The sequence below is a fragment of the Aulonocara stuartgranti genome, assembly GCF_965226115.1.
Source record: "Aulonocara stuartgranti genome assembly, chromosome: 6".
Lineage (NCBI taxonomy): Eukaryota > Metazoa > Chordata > Actinopteri > Cichliformes > Cichlidae > Aulonocara > Aulonocara stuartgranti.
Genome location: NC_138944.1, coordinates 13,246,091 through 13,264,091, shown reverse-complemented (window position 1 = coordinate 13,264,091; position 18,001 = coordinate 13,246,091). Strand labels below are relative to the sequence as shown.

Sequence of the window (18,001 nt, the reverse complement as noted above, 5' to 3'; positions counted from 1 at the left end):
CTTGAGCAAGGCACAGAAGCAGGGATGCATTTGTCTGGTTCCTAGCAATGTTTCTTGTGGGAAAGACATTTGAAACACCATTTTATCATGTCAGGTTTCCCTCCAGTATGCAATGTTTAAATAAGTTATGCTGGCTACTGCTAAGCGCTTTCTCTGTGGAGAACATTAATAGAAGTATCCGATTATGTAAAATATCTAAAATTATGAATGCTGAGAATGATAATGCAATCAAATTTATCTGAATTGCGTTTGCACTTCTGTATGTGCATGTGTGTGCATATGCAAGTGACCAACTACCACCTACACTAGCTCTATTAATAAAAGTAGTATCCATTGTGACTCATTCTAACGCCAACTCTGGCATGCTGACTCATACATATCATGCTCCACCAGCACAAGATGTTTCTGACTTCTAAATATTAGTAACTTCTCTTGACTTTATGCAATAGTCCCTCAGTTAAAGCTGATGTGGGGTTTTCCAAAGTTAAGTGAGACTAATTCATCAAGAAATCAATAGTCCCAAACCACGGTTTGCTCAGTATTATACTAATTTCTAAAGAGTTCTGGAGTCCCTTGGTCAAATCAGTCTTCTCAAGATAAAATTGTGCAACCCATTACAACTTAAATAGTCCCCTGGCTAGAGTTTCTGCGTGATAAAATGGAACTCATTTGTTAGTACTTGAGAGTGGAGAGTTTTCCCTTGGCCAGAGCTGCACCTATTATTTCTTCAACTAAAATGTTAGTAATTCATTAAGATTCAACAGTCCCTTAGCTAAAGAACATCAGTCTTTTCTCAGGAAAACATGTCATTGATAGATGAAAATGTGCTAAAGCCAAACTGTTTTGCTTGGAACTAAACTAAATGAAATGGGTACTAATAATTTATCAAGTAAAGACCCCAAAGCATCAAAGTCATTAGTGTAGTAAGTAAGTACTTGGGAAAAATTGGATGAATAGCAACATGATAACTTACACAGTACTTAGGGTACGCAGTACTAGCTAAGAGAAACATGATGTTCTACAGATACAAATGCAGTTGTATTTTCTCTAGTAACAATTTTGTTACCTGCTATATAACATAGCGTAATACTTATTACTGAGAGGAATATTTTCACGTGTTACTTTGGAGCGCTTAAATTAGTGTGTGTACAGGAGAGTGCAGGTGAAGAAACAGCTCATCAACAAGAAGATTGCAAATAAAGAATGAGAGAAAATAGTGTTATATGTGGACAGCTAGCTAAACAACTGGAGTGGACACTTTTTTTTTTAGCTAGAAAGCATAAAGTGAGACACCAAAGCAGTTATGATGGCTTTGAATAGTCAATGTGAAATAATTAATAGATAATAACTCATGTGTGTTCCATGTAATCACATTTGGTCCTGCTTGGAGGCAGGAAGCAGAATCAACAGCACTTTTACTCTCATGGTCACTACTTTGGTTGCAAATGAAAATCTCCTATTGCTAAGATATTTTAACTGGTTGTCAACAGTTGGCAAAAACGGTAACCTCTAATCTACAGCAAGCCATAAATTATTATTAAATATAACATTCAGGTTTAGAAAACGTGACTATCAGGTCAGTTATGAGCTTTAGCTTCTTTGAATATAAGAATTTTACATGTAGCTTTGGTGATGAATAATTCCAGTATTGTGGCAACACTCGTTATTTAATTAAGTAATTGTGTATTTATTTTCTGTCAATTGTTCATAATTTTTTAAAGTGAAAAACTGAATGCAAACATACACAGACCATAATATACACGTACATAGTCAGGACCAATACTCACACACAAACTGCTTGGTGCTGACTCATTGAGATTAGAGGAGAATAATAATCCTATTATCCTGTTGTCTTTCTCCAGTGTCTTCTATTACACTTGACAAGACCAGAATGGAAGTGTTTTTGTGGCTGTGTGTCAATGCATGCGTGTATATGTGTGTGTTTGCGTGTATAAGAGAGAGAGAGAGACTGAGATAGAGTCAAATGTTGCAGGAACACAAAGAGCAGAAATGGTGTGTTGGTGTGTATCAGTATGAGGGGAAAAAAGCAAAGATTTTCTTAAAAAATAGTTGACAAAGTTTGCAATCTATAGTAAATTGAAACATAAAATACAGAATTACCAAAAATTTAGTTTTTTAACACTGACCCCAAGTTTGTGTTACCAAATTAACAACAGATGCAGTAATGCAGCAAAATGTCTGCAAATATAAGGTTTCAATAGTACAAATGCGCATTATAGCAAACAATACCAATGCCAAAGCTTACTATTATATTATTATAAGATTTTCTTTCCTTATGCTAGTGAGTGCATTTAATATTTTTGTGTATATATGTGTGCAGTCAACTAGGAAATTGTTTAACAGCTTTTTAAGAATGTATAGAACCCATAATGTCCATTAGAGTCTATGGAAAATCGATAGTTGTCATGTGCGTAAATGCAAGCTCTAAAAGCATCAAATTGTTTCTTTCTCTCTTTCCCGGATACTCTTCTCCTGCACCCTCCTGCTCCTTTGTCTTTACATCTCACTCTTCCTCTGTTATGGTCTCTATCTTTGTGATTTCCATCGCTGCCTCTCTTGTCACTGGCTACATAATTTTTCCTCACTGTCAAATGATTTTAAACCTGTCTCATAAATTTTTTTCTTGCTGTTCTCCAATCCATGGTCTTTTCCATTTTTAATGTTTCACCATTGCTACTCCATCCTCATCACTATCCTTTGTTTGACCATGAAGGTGTTTAAATATGTGTTTGTGTCTTTTAACTGTTGCTCTCCGTTAGCTAAATATCATAAAAAGCTCTTTTGCTCATTTTACACACTCACTTACACTCACACACCTAGACACACAAAAAATTACCCCTAAAGGTGCAGATGGTGCCGGCTTAATGCTTGACACTTGCAGGTAAGTGTTGACCTATTGACCAGTAGCCTCTTGCTATAGCTGCTTCTTAATGACTTTATACTCATCCCTAGCCTTACTTGCCCCTTCTCTCTCTCACTCAAGAGAGCAAATCTATCACTGTTGTTCTCACTCCATGTCTCCCCCTCCATCTTCTGCTCTCTCTTTCCTTCCTTCTTCTTCTTCCATCAGTTCTGACCCCCATCTTATTTTTTTTTCTCAAACACAGTTATATCCACACAGCAGTGTCTGGCTGTTTCCAAAGACCTGCCTAGAATAGACAGGGTGGGACCAGAAATAATCACATATGCTCTTCTGCTCTAAAAGTGTGTGTAGGTTTACTGTTATGCTGTTAAGTAAATATATTTGAATTCCAAAATCTGAAGACACGAACATTTTTGGTTTATTGTATTTTTTTTTAAAGTGAAAAGCAAGAAAGAAACAGAAAACAGTAGAGAATCATTTTGATGTTTTCTTTTCTAAGATAACAGATAAAATCATGCTGGGTGGCATCATTATAGAGTCAAAAAGGCTGAATAGAGAAGAGGTCATGGTCGACAAATTTGTTCAACAAAATTTGTTCAGCGTTTTATTCTGTACCTTTGAGCACTTTCCATCACAGATTGGCTAAATCGGCAATTTGGAGTTTAGTATCCTGCTCAAGGGTGCTTCATCAGGACCAAACCACTGACCTTCCAATTAACAGATGACCTGCTCTGCTTCCTGAGCTACAGCTATCCCTAAAAATAGCAACACCATTTCTAATTTCTCATGTCTGACTGCAACATTTTTCGAAGCAAATTTAATATAAGGCATGTCCTACTTTCAAGGTATTGGATGTACTCACTTGCGCATTGTAGCTATGACAAAATATGAACTACTTAGCAATTTTAATGTAGCCACAATGCGTTTTAATTAAACCTTGATTATTTATAACAATTTCTTTGTAGTTCATTGCACTTTTCTGCAATTTATGTAGTTACTATGGACTTAATGCATATATATTGTTAGAATTTTGGATATAACAGTTATATTGCTGTATAGCAACTTGAATTGCTCCAAAAAATGGCACTACAGCATGGAAAAAATATAAAGATAAGTCTGGCAGTCTTGGTTTTATGGTGGGCTTAAAACAGTTGAAGGGGATGCCAAGTTTAGTTGGTTGTTCACACTGAACTTGATCCTTTAGGATAACTGATGGTTATAATTTTCTCATCTTCATATTTACCACTATGTAAGAGTAAGAAAACCTGAAAAAAAAAAGTTAAGCTGAGTGCATTCACATGACCTGAATTCTGCAAGGCTGTATTTACTTCATGTATTATAGATTGAGTCTGTTATATAGAAAACACCTGGTGGGTATCATCACCTACCTCAGAGACAGTCCGCAAAAATGTATCTACTGAGTAAATATTAGGCTGCTTGGACATGAATGCAGGGGTTGTCATAGTAACTGGCCCATATGGGATGCTGAAAACTAAATGCCATATTTAGAGTTAGAAATTTTTGTCTGCTGTAGCAGGTGAGTAGAAAATTGATGGTGCCACTGAGGAAGTCCATGTGTGCGTGAATTCAGATAGCCGAGTCTGTAATCACTGCGTTTTAGAATAGCATGGGTTTGTCATATACTGTATATGATCAGTTCCTGGTCAAATTAGTAGAAAAAAAAGTAACAGTATATATGAACTTCCCTCCACACATTTACAGAAAGTGGGCCAGGGCTACAGAGGCAGAACAGATGGACTGTCAAGGCCCTAAATGCTTTCTGCAAGTCATTCTTAACACACTGTTTGCTGCTACAACTACACATGTTTCTTTTCCAAATATTTATTTATAAGTGACTTATGTATGTATGTATGTATATATATGTATATATTGTACTATTCTTAGTTAGCGTATTGTCTGTCTTGTCTTAATGTTGGTTTAAAATGGAGCACTGTAACAAAAAATAATTTCCCCCAGGGATCAATAAAGTATTCTGATTCTGATTCTGATTCTGCTTTAACATTAATTTTAATTGAGCATTAATGACAAAACAGCTAAATACTGTTAAATAAAAGTGTGGAACTAAATAACTTGTAGACTTGTAGTATTACATCTGACAAAAGATGAGAATGTTTTATGTCCGTAGTTGAGTATCACTGCAAAATGCTGCACCAGCAATGTAAAAAGGAGAGACCTAGGGAGGCTAAGACTGCTTTAGAGAAAGAAATAGGAGGGAGGAACGGCTGTATTGTGATGGCTGGAAACCAATTATCTACTAACAGTAGATTCTCCTTAGGGACCACTCAAAGACCAGCAGAAGAAGCTATGCGTGTTTGTGTGTCTGTTTGTGTAGGCCTTGGTCTGAATCTTTTCTTGGACAGGGCAGCTGAGGCAATTATATGTTAAAAGTTCCTATTCAGGGCTTTCTGAAAAAAAAGAAAAGAAAAGATTTGGTCAGGCAGAAGAAGGATAAAGTGAGTGCATTAAAGGGTAAGGCTGTTGATTTGTTGCATTTTCCTTTGGTCGACAGATTCCTTGAAAAGATCAAAGCCCAAAGTAACATTACTAATTAGTGTTGCTTCTGAATCTATGATGTGATATAATTTAGTCCTTTGTGCCACAAAGCTCCATTGATGAGAAAACACATTAGCCACAATACATGGTCATTTATTACAATGAAAATTATAGCTTTCCTGGGTCCAGAACTTTGAATCTTTCTACTCCTTCAAGATGAGTGATTCATCTGGTATCGCAGCATTAAATACATTTCTGAAATGAAAAAGTAATAGCACTGAAGTAAACTTTGAGAATCAACTGTTGTGAAGCTAATGTCAAGCTTAGTGCTTCAGTCAAAGTGGAGTAATAACAAGAAGAAAAAGTAATGGGCAACAGGGAATAATAGTAAGACTAATAACTGCATGGTAAATGTATTTACAGGCATATAAAATTTTGCCTGATACTACATTAAGTTAATACTTCCCTCTGTTCAATGCATATATTGGCAAGGTTAATTGATCTTTATTGATCACTTAGAAAAATGGCTTTAATGCCACAAACTGATTGTGACAGTTTTGTCAGATATCAGGCAAAAGAGGTATTGCTCATGTTCATGCTCAAATCAGAAATTCACTATCTCAGTTTTTTAGAATAAGCACTTGCACCTGTCCAAATGAGGATCAGTGATCCACTCCAGAAAAAGGGTATGTCACAGAAAGCCATTCATGAAACACCTGGCTGTTCACAGTATATAAGTACCCACAAAGACAACATATAAAATGCACTGTGATGCCTGGGTTAAGAGTAATAGACAAACGTGTAGCTCAAAGTTTGAGTTTCCTTGTAAAATGTGATGACCGGTAATAGAAATATACACATACAGATTTTATGCTTAACAAAACTGCCTACAGCTAAATATGGATTTGTTTCTTTAACCTTTTCGAAAATGGATCTGAAACACCTTAGACGAAAACAACTAACTTGGCAGTTAAATTTGATTCAGCGTGGTATGAAGAGAGGGTGTTTACAGAGATTTTTACTGTTATATTGACAGTCAGGCCTTGTGAGTAGAGGACACCGTGTACCAGACAGTCAGCCATATTGACTACATAAAACCTGTTTATGAGCACTGTAAACTTACTTGAAAATAACAGTGGGGGATGATGGAGAAGGCTTCTGTCTGCATATGAATGGAAGGTAAGCTCTTTGTGTGTATGGCAAACAGACGGTGGCTTTATTTGTTTGTGCATTCGGGTAGTTAGGTGCAGTTGTGTGTGTTGTTTATGTCTCTCTGTATGCGTGTGTCTGTGTGAAACTTTAAAATTAAAAAGAAGGCTCTGTGTGTGCAGACAAGCAGAAAATACAAGGGGTAAAGTCTGTGTCTCTACAACTACACTGTTACAAAAAACATCTTAAAAAAACGGTAATATTCCGGCAGCTGGGGCGCCAAAATACTACTGTAAAATAACAGAAAATAACTTCCTCATAAAAATACGATTATTTCCAGTAATGACAATACAGTTTTTTGCGCTAATTTTACATGGGATCTTGCCTTTTCAAGTGATTTTAAACATTAAATTAAAAATCATTTTAACGTGATCAAACAATGAAATTACCTATAAACAAGGTCAATGAATGTGGCAATATGAATCATAATATGTAAATGTACAGAAATATACAGTTAACAGTTGGTTTACATAATAATTGATTGCATGCCCTGGGACAGACTGACAGAGGCGAGGCTGCCATATCGCACCATCGGCCCCTCTGGCCATTACCAGTAAGTGATGAGTCTTGACCATGGACACAATAACGAGAGTGTCCGAGCCGGGGATCGAACCGGCAACCTTCTGATTACACGGCGAACTGCCAACTCTTGAGCCACGATCGCCCCAACTTTTGTTTATTGGGGAGGGGTTCTGTGCCACAGGGAGTCTGTTGGTGGTGACCATGTAAGTGGTGCGTTTTGGCATGATGTGACATCACATTCAAAGCCTTGATGGAGAGTGTTTAAATAGCAAATAGCAATGATAATAATACTTATGTGATGTAACACAAGCTTATAGGAATCATGTTTATATACTTTTCCATAGCATTACATTTGAATTCAACAGTTCAATCTTTCAAATAACGGACAGATATTTGTGAAATCATGATACATTTGTGAATGTATTTTAACAATCTAAATATGCATATGTACAGACAGATACATTTAATAACCATGAAAATTATGTTTTATTACATTACAGTGATTTAACGTTAATTTACATTTGAAATGTGAAATCACAATCTATTTACGTAACTTTAATGATATTCTAGAAGAACAGAACAAAACTGTAAAATGCACAGTAAAATACTTTTATATTAGGATTTTTTCCTACAGTGCTGCCATAACCGCGACCTTGTGGTTGTTAGTTCACATTCACTGGCCGATGCTTAGCGTCATGTTATTATGTGTCCCAACATCCAATGGCATGTCACATTGTTTTCATGGCCACACCCTCACCCCAGGTGCAGAGGCCTATTTCTGTTCAGGAATGTTGTGAATACTTTGAGATTTATATTAATTGCAATTCCTACCTCTACATTTATTTTTTAAAATATATAATTAGCACAGCGTGGCCGTGCAATTATATTTTCACTTGTTACCTCTGAATTATTGAATCAGACAGATTTCATTTATCTGTTTTTTGATAAACACAACATACCCATAGGTAAACTGACTTAAGATGGATATTACTAGAAAGTTTTGAACATAGGATGTGTTTAGGACTAACACTATTACTACTATGTCAAAATCTCCCAATGTAGAGTTCTAGAATGTCAAAAAGTGAATAATGCCCCTTAAAAAGAAACAGTTGTAGCTATTTTAAATGCCTTAATTAATCCCTTAATTAAAATTTAATTTACCTTCAGAAGAAAGCTATTGGCAATTAACCACAGTAATAATAGAATCACTGGAACTTTAAGCAACCTCTTTTCAGTTACCTTAGGTTTTCTTAACCATCCCAGAAACTTTTTCTCAGGTTTTTCTGTATGCAAGTGTTGTGTTTATGTATGCACCAGGATGTATGGGAGTGTACTGACTTATGCTTTATATGTTAGTTTCTGACTGTGAGGCTGCATATTTATTTAAAAGAGTGGTAACCAAGTCAATGATATGTAAAAAAAAAAATCCTGTAAATGATGCAGAGGTGTTACCATAAAATTGTGGATCAGAATGTTTTAACATCATGCCGTGCCTCCTTATCACTGGCATACTGATGTACAGTTTTGAAAAATGTGTGTGTGCTTATTGTATGCCAGCCTGAGCTCTGTTATATTTCTGTATAAACGGGCACATGAGTGGGTTAAAAGGCTTACAGAGTGATGAAGAGAAGGGCCAGAGTGAGCGTGTGGATGACAGTATGAGTAACAGTAAAAGCAGACAGATAAGATGTGAGTCAGGTAAAACATCTCTGTGACTGACTATTTGTGCATGTATGAGGAGTGGGCAAATGTTGTTGGCAAAGACTTGATTACTATTGTCAAGATAATATCTCACCTATACTTGTTGATATTTTTATCTGGCCACAGGCAGCATGTACAAATTGGAGTAAAAGACTGTCATCCATACATAGTTATAGAAATAAATTAAGGTTGCTCCTATAATAATAAAAACTATAGGCTAGATTGTAATTTGAATATTCATTTTTAGGGGGAAATTGGATTGATTTGACTGTGTTACAACTAGGGCTGCCACGATTAATCAAGATTACGTCGACTATCAAAATCGTTGACGACTAATTTAATAGTCGACGCGTCGTTTGAAGCTTTGTAAGATCCCAAAAGACGCAGGAATAAGTAGTAGGATTAAAGAGTGTAATAACGGACTGAAACAGAAGATGGCAGCACTGCATGTACAAGGATGCCAGCTGCCATTAAACCTCAAAGAAGAAGAAGCAGTGTCCGGTATCGTAGCTGTGTCCAAATTCAGGAACCGTATCCTCCTGTGCCCGCATTTGTAGGCTGATTACATTACAGCAGCACGACGAAGACTGTCCAAATTCGAAGACTCCGACAAATGTGGCCGACAAATGCGCCCTTCATTTCCCCAGATTTGAAGGATGGGTCGGGTGTATACTTTGTGGCCCAAACTATCCCAAAATTCATAGCGCAACCCTGCTCAGTTTCCAACAATGGCGGCAGCTAGTTTTAATATTACTCTTATTTTTCTTTCTGGGTCACAAAATAAACGTTTAACATATTTTCAGGCGAGAATGTGACTGTGTAAATTTCATTTTCGGAGAAAATGCAGTGGTTACCCACCAGCTCGATAGCTAGCCGGGGTTCAAGGTGAGAACACCGGACTCCCGGCAAATCGTTTTCAAACCCACCGCCGTCTTTCGCTACTCAGGTTAAACATGATATATAAGTCACTTAGATAACTTAAAAATGTTATTGTTTGGCTTTTTTCAGTATTTTATTTGTTCCTGAGTATATTGGTTTGGCTGAGATTAAAGTTATGGTTATTACACCGCTGAATAAACGTCAAGCAGACAACTGATTATCAGAAGTGTGAGATGCTCGAGAATTTACTCCGGTGTCCCGTTTTATTTTAGATAGCAAGAAGCAGAGGGCTGAGTTTATTAAACTCCACTGAAACAATCTGCAAATTTCATTAAAATTCAATAAACTATCATCTTGTCTTTATTTTTAGTTAGCACATACCTTAAACACTTCAAGCTGTAAGCTAATGATAGTTATATAAGAGCAGATGCATGCTGGTGCAATAAGCCGAACGTTTTACGTCCAATGGATGCATGATCTGATTAGTTGACTAATTGCAAAAATAATCGGTGATTAGTCAACTATCAAAATAATCGTTTGTGGCAGCCCTAGTTACAGCTCAAGTGTTTTGTCTTTTTTATGTTTTCCTCTTTAAGTAGTATTTTCAAAGACTTCATTTAATTCATTGCAATAGTTGTGCATTGTTGTATAGTTGCTGTTTATTGACATGTGGAGACCCTACAATATTACAGGATAAACCCCACCAATCAGACAGCCTCCTATGAGCAAGTGCTTGGCAAAAGTGGGAATAAAAAACTCCCTTTTAATAGGAAGAAAACTCCTGCAGAACCAGGCTTCAGGAGGCATAGTCATCTGCCGTGGCCAGTTGTGGCTGAGGGAAAAGACAAGAGAGCAGAGGGAAAAATGACAAAAGATACACATAATAGAAAGTTTAAAATGAATGATTAATGAGTAAATGCAATCGTTGTATATAAACACATGGAGAGTGAAAAAGAAGTCAGTGAAGAAGAAATGATCAGTGCATCATGGGAAGCCTGCAGCAGTCTAGACCTACTGCAGTGTAATTAAAGGCGCCAGTATACCTGCCAGAATGGTCACTTCACTCACCGCCTCAACCTCGTCTCACAGTCACTTGTTTTCATAACCTCCGTTATCAGCACAAGAAGCAACTGCAGTATTCTGCCGAATAATAGGTGTTGCCACTCAGAGAATAAGGCCACATAAGTGCTGCTATTGTCGGAGAAGTCAAAACCGGAAGTCAAGACTTTGTCAAGTGTTTTTTTGCAAAGTTTTTTCCATAAAAGTTTTTATCTGTATGTCTCTGGGTTTCTGTACTGAATATCATTGAAATGGTGGTAAAAACCAACACGATTGTATACACATGTTTTCAATCCAGCTGTGATTGCTGTGGCGGTATGTGCCAGGTTACAAAAATCAGGAGGTGCACAACCAGCCAATGTGCCACAAGACACAGGCAACCCGGTTAGCTTAATGGCCCCATAAGTGTTGGTTCAGTGTCACCTGATCAAGCCGTGAATATAAGTTTAATCAAATAGAACGGTAATCCTAATCTTAAAAATAGAGAGGATATTTGACTCTCCCCAAACCAAATTGGGAGTTGAATATATGATGTGTCATGATTACACAAAACCCTGTATGTGAGGAAAATATTTTTTTAATTTAATTAGTTTATATTTAATTTTACAGCCAGTTAAGAGAAGCTAATATGGAAGAAATATAGTCTCTCTTTCTACACCCAGTCAGTACTCTTGCTGCAGCATTCTGGACATATTCTGGTCAAAAATAACTCTGAGATTCGCCACAGTGTTACTGGATGCGAGGGTAATGCCATCTAGAGTAAGCATCTGGTTATACATTGTGTTTCTAACATCTTTAGGGCTGAGTTCAATAACCTCAGTTTTGTCTCAATTTATAAGAAGAAGGAAAAAATTGAAGCCTTAATCCAGACCTTTATGTCTGTAATATATAACTATAGTTTGAATAATTGGTGTTTATTATCTGTCTTCATGGAGATAAAGCTGGTCTACGTGACAGTAAAATGTATGTAGTGCCTTGTAATAAGATAAGATAAAATAATATACTTTATTGTCATTGGACAAGACTGTACAATGAAATTATGGTGCAAAGTCAGAATACCGACCTAATATTGCCTTAGCATAAATGACCCCACTATCACTGGAGTGCTGAGCCACTGCATGTACATGCGTTGCCATATTGCCTAAGGGAAGCATGTATAATGTAAATAGAAATGTTCCCAGCACAGAACCCTGACTAACGTCTGTGTACTGTAGAAGACTTCCTGATTACATGAAGAAATTGCAGTATTTACTGTCTCAGTCTCCCCCTTGTTCATCTCTTTGTAAGTGAGCAAACGTACAAATTTACATGCGGTTCAGATAATTATGAAAAAGTACATACGCAACTAAAAATAAACTAAAGCGAACTAAAGCAAAATCACTGCAATATTTGTGGATAGAATAATGAAGAAGGAAGTCTTCCAAAGTCTTCAGCTTGACCTCAGATCAGCAGCATGATGGTTGAAACTTGGACATAATTCCAAAAGGACAATAATCCCAAATACACATCAAAACTTGTCAGTAAAGTTGTATAGTGTACAATCATTCCAAATAGAAAATAATTGTGGAAATAAAAGTACACTGGTAACAAATAATGTGTCAGTGACATGTACACCTTTGTGTGTAATTGGAACCACACAGTTAAAGTCAAACTTACTTTAATCTCCTGTTAACACTATGATTTGTGCAAATGGTTCAGTAAACACTGTAGCTTGTCCCAGGCTTGTCTCCAGCACTGATGTGTATTTGCTTTTATCTTTGGCTTTATTTAAGAGGCTGCACATATTGGAAATGATTTTGCCATCCGTCATCCACTTGTTCAACCATCTGCCATTAACAGAAACCTAAAATCTGTTTGTGCCTTGAGGACAGTACTCGGTTTCTGTGTTGTAGTGCAAAGCTAATAAGATTGTGTGTCATTGGTTACACTTAACAAATAAATATGCAATAATTAATTCAGAAATTTAAAATTTACAAATGAAGAACCTTTCATGTAATAAAAAAAAGAAGCATGTTTTTTTTATTGAAAGAATTTGTACATACCAGTTTTATAAAAGGATTTATTATAGTGACATAACCTGATAAGTGTTAAGATTAACGTGTAAAATCATTCTTTATAAGGTTTTGGAAAGCTGGTCATTTAAAAGCTTCAGTAAAATTCTAAAAGGTTACAGAGCAGTCAGAATTAACAAATGAAGACAGAGTAGTTAGGCATAGTGTCATGATAAAGATCAAAAAAAGAAACGAGTCATTTGTCAGTCTGCATTTGTAGTCTGTTGCAAACATGCACATTAATGCGTTGAACCTTTATGTGTATTTTAGATGAGTCTCTTGTTAAAACACTGCCAGACAAAAACTAACACACAATTGTTACCCACATGTACACATGCAGTGACAGTGAGACACTGAGTTACCCATCCACAGACGCACACAGCATCATACAAAATTGCCTGGAGTGTCCCAATAACAGCAGATGGTCTTTTTACTCCACCTTTCTCCCTCATTCTACTTGTCTGTGTTGTTCACTCCACCAGTCTCTTTTCAGTCTTTCTCCCTCTCTGATTTCCTTAGTTTGTCCATCTGTTGCTATGCTGCTTGGCCAACAATATTTTTGCTGTCTTTTTTTTTCTTGTATGCTCTTTTTCGTATTACTGTTTTTCTTGAGTTATGTCTCTTCTCTATTTTTAAAATGTCTTACGTCTGTCTTCTCTTCCAGTTTTACTTCTGCTGACTCTGTATGTTCTTCTTACCTCCAAAATTCACTTTGTCTTTCTTTCTTTTCAACTTCTTACAAATGATGTACACTTTCAGGACTAAATGCCTCTGTGTTTCCTATGGGAAGTTACGAGAGTTGACAAGGCCACTAGCACTGCCTTGCCATGCCACCTTGATGCTGTGCCAGGCTGTGTATTTGTGTCTATGTGTGTGCCCTGTGGACTAAGTAAACATCACAAGTTTGTGTGTTTGTCTGTGTCTATGTGTGTGAGTGTAGTATGTGTGTAATCGGGTTGACAGGGTTGGCAGCAGGCCCTTGCCACCTTGTCTGTATGCCAGTGTGGCTCAGCCGTTTTCAGTATATTATTTTCAGCCTACATTTGATGCTAAATTAGATTCAGAGATTATCTATCTATCTATCTATCTATCTATCTATCTATCTATCTATCTATCTATCTATCTATCTATCTATCTATCTATTAGGGGTGCAACGATGGTTCGGTTCGATACTTTGGTGTCACGGTTCGATATTTTTTCGATACAAAAAAATGTTCATGCTTTTTTAATTTGTCATTTATTAAAATTATAAATATATATTTTAACTCAAACGTACAGTTTTTAAATTTAATGTTGCTGAAACAACAAAGGGAAATCTATCTGATGGAGAAATCACTCATCTTTGGAAAAGAGAGTTTATTACAGAGACATGGCTCTTTCCAAAATAAAAGCTATACTATATGCTTCTTCTGGGCTATATTCTCAGCAGCATATTAAACATATCAGGTCCCCATAGGGAGAATCATGTGCTAACGGCTGTCTAAATGACTCTGGTAAAGTTTGTAGCATGCGTGTTGGCTGTTTTTGTCTGCTTCCACTTGTCTTTGCACTAGGATGATGTTGGCGTAAATGTGCAGTCATATTCGTTGTGTTCCCACTAGTGCTGTCAGCGTTAATCTCGTTGAAATGACGTTAATGCCATAACGCGGCAAATCTCCTTTAACAAGCTACCGCGGATCGCCCCGTGCGTGGGGCTAGACGGCGTCAACACGTTAACGAGCAAACTGTGCTAACGCAGTAGTTCCCACCCATGTAATTGAGCATTGCGTGGCACATCCGACATACTGCTTTACTTTTGTCCATGGCGCGCTTACCTTCAGGGTCATACTTCACATGAAGACCAAAATAGCTCCAAAGGCCAGATCTGAATGAGGGTGGGGGAGGTTCAGTTTGCCATGTTGCAATAAGCTTAGCTTCTGTCTTGCTAGCTTACGCTGCGCTCAGTGGATCTGCGCTTGACAGTGCAGCCTAGGCACAGTAGTCGAACGCAGATCCACTGAGCGCTCAACACAGACAGCATCGTCAGAAGAAAAGTTGATCAAATAAATAAAAAATTTTGTATTGTTCAATACATATGCGTACTGAACCGAAAGCACTGTATCGAACGGTTCAATATCGATACGAGTATCATTGCACCCCTACTATCTATCTATCTATCTATCTATCTACACAGCAAATTCAAAAGTGTTAAATGTTTTGGTGTTAATAGTCTTCTTGCAAAAGTAGAGTTAATTTTACTCTAAGTAGAGTCACATTCTTTTAATGTAACTCTGAGGTGTAAAATGATAGTAGTTAAAATCGAGTGTTAAAAATGAGTGTTTCTATTTCAAATCTGGAGGTGTTACAATGGAAACATTAACTCTTGACCTCTTAACTCTGAACTCCTAGAGGGGCTATGACACCAATAGAGTAAATTCACAGACTCCGCCCCCAGCACCATAGGCTCCAATCGAAGCTGAAGTGAAGCCGTTTCAGAACATTTTGCTCTACATATTTGAGTTGTTTGCCATGCTTGGTAAGTCATTTTTTCAAAGATTGTTTCAATTGTTATTAGCTTTTACTTCTGTGGCTCTTTGGAGTTGAGACAAAGCTGTGTGAAAGGCATTAGCCATGTTGCTCGCTGATAGCATAATATTCTGTTTTAGCTAGCTGAAAGGTATTGTTTGCAGGCAAATACCACAGCCTTGAAAAAAAGCTTGCATGTGAATTTTCAGTCAAACCTTTGGTCAAATACACCTAAAACAATGTCTAGAATGTGTGTATAATGGTGCTACTTGAAGCCTGAAAACGATTTCCCATAAAAATAAAAATAAAAACGAGCAAACAGCAGTAGCAGACGTCCTGACTGGGTTCTACGTTAGCATTTAGATCCCTCCAGAGTTTTGTGCACACGGTTTAGGTAAAAATGAAAAAGGTTGAGGTTTTACATTTAGTTCAGTATTACCTGTTGCCTGTGTCCTTGTCTTTTGGGAAAATACTTTACACAAGTAATGGCTCAAAGAGGATTCCTTTTTTTTTTACTGTGCTGCAATTGATTACTGGATTATTTGTGGCATTAATTAGTGTCAACTAATTTTTATTCAATCTCCACATAGGATATGCTTGTGAAGATGGAATATGGGGGAGAGCAGAAGTGCGTTGAAGTTCCACAAAGGGATGAATGAAGGACATGCATATTGTATTGAAGAAATAAGTGATGAGAATGCTGTTATTTGCATTTACCAGCTCACCTATGTCAGACCTTTTGATAAACAAAATTCTAATGAAAGTGAGAACATGTACACTGTTACACAGCAAATCACTGGAGTTAAATATTCTGGAGTTAGGCATAAAAGTGCGCAAGAGTTACATTCCGGGAGTTTATTTTTCACCTTATACTACAGTCAGTGTTGGGGAGTACTCTAAAGCGGTGTAATATTTAGGTGTTCATTCACTGGGTGCTAAGGAGTCTAATTCAACACATTGCTGGTGTTGTTTGTCTGTCGACCGTTACAGCGCCTATCTGTGTTTCTTTCTTGGACTCCGACATGTAGGAGGTAAAAATACTTTATTTACTTTGGAATTTTCTGTGAGTGTAGTGATGTTATTTATATATATATATTCAGTTACATGGATGCACAAGTAAAATATAAAGTTAACTAACTAGCACTACATGTGTTTTCTGTATGTTATGCTGATTTGGAGATAGCAGCTAGGCTAATGCTAGTCAAAAGTTAGCTAACTTACTTATCTTACTGTATTTTAAGATACACATTTCACGTTGTCAATGAAAACGTTTATTTCTATTTCTTAATTTTAACACCAACGTTTAATTTAACGTTAGCTAACTACAGTAATATTCTGTTTAGACTCATGGTAATGGCCGTATTTAACCAAAGAGAGGTGCAGCCTCACTGATGAGATGTTGAGGTACCATTAACATCAGTTAGTTAGTCCTGCTGCACACTGAGACATGCACACAACCCTGTCTCCAGAACTGTAAAGACAAGGACACAGCAAACATGCAGTCACATTGTCTGCTAAACCAGCCTAGCTAAATAGATTTTAAGCAATATTTAGTGTGGACAGGCTAACTCAATGTAAGACAGTGTTCGTTGATTAAGTTATACACAGTTTACATAGAGTTACCATAAACAACCTCTTCTTCTTGTGTTGTGTTTCATAGTAGTAAAGGTATTTTTTTCCGTAGGTGGCCAAGATGTTGATAAAAGTAAAACACAGAGAGACAAAGAAATATGCAAAATTGGAAGAAGTCAGCTTCACAGATTTTGTGAGAGCAGGTAAGTTATGGTTTGTACTAAGTCATTAAAGAAGAAATGATAATGTTGTTATTAACTAAGTGATGATTTTACTTCAGTGCAGCAGAAGTTTGATTTGATTTGTACAGTTACTCTTAAATAAACATTTTTAATTTGTCTAATATCCTGTGGTAACAATCACAAAATGCTGTTTTCATGGCTCAACAGTAAGTTGGATTTATCACATGCATTTCAGACATCCTGGAAACACAATCATCCAAGAAGCTGCGTGACTGCTCAGACCTAACACACTATGTGACACTCACACCTTGTGGTATGTAAATTGTATATTACCATAATAAAATACAAAATAACCATCTGTTCTCCTGGGAGAAAGTATAATTTAATCAAACCGTGCAATTTACTGGCCCTGTGTGCATAAATGGTATCTTTGTTGTGTTGTGTTTTTGATTGTATATACCGTAATTGTCGGGCTATAAGCCGCTACTTTCTGCACAAGCTTTGAACCCTGCGGCTTTTAGTCAGGTGCGGCTTTTCTATGGATTGTCCATGATTTTTGTGATATCGTAAGACGATTTGTTTTGTTTGTTCCGCTGTTGTACGGCACTACGTTGCCTGGCGGAAGGATCGGGGTTCAAGAGTGGTATGTTAGTCACATGTCCGTCCGCCAGGCAACGTAGTGCCGTACGAAGTAGCGCGAAAAACAAACTTCAAAGTAGCGCTACGCATTCAGCGGGAGGCATGGATGACGAGCGGCGATAAACTTGCGAAAAGCAAGTTATGCCCAACTCCACCGGTGGATTCTGACAGCGTGGAAAAGTGCGAAAACATCCACGATCACCAACGGATTTTGAAGGGCTGGACTGCTGCATGATGGAGAGGAGGACACCGCCACGGCCCTTCAGAGGGTGTTCGACTCTGAC

General features: G+C 37.2%; 2 protein-coding genes across 3 annotated transcripts in view; one reads left to right on the top strand and one right to left on the bottom strand.

The window, feature by feature from the left end:
• Window positions 1–18,001, top strand: part of LOC309708419 (zeta-sarcoglycan-like) — a 370,409-nt gene that overhangs the window by 99,346 nt on the left and 253,062 nt on the right. The window lies entirely within an intron of this gene.
• LOC309708639 (uncharacterized protein) overlaps window positions 1–18,001 on the bottom strand; it is a gene marked incomplete at its 3' end in the record, with an annotated part of 227,642 nt that overhangs the window by 76,559 nt on the left and 133,082 nt on the right. The gene's annotated exons all lie outside the window — the stretch shown is intronic.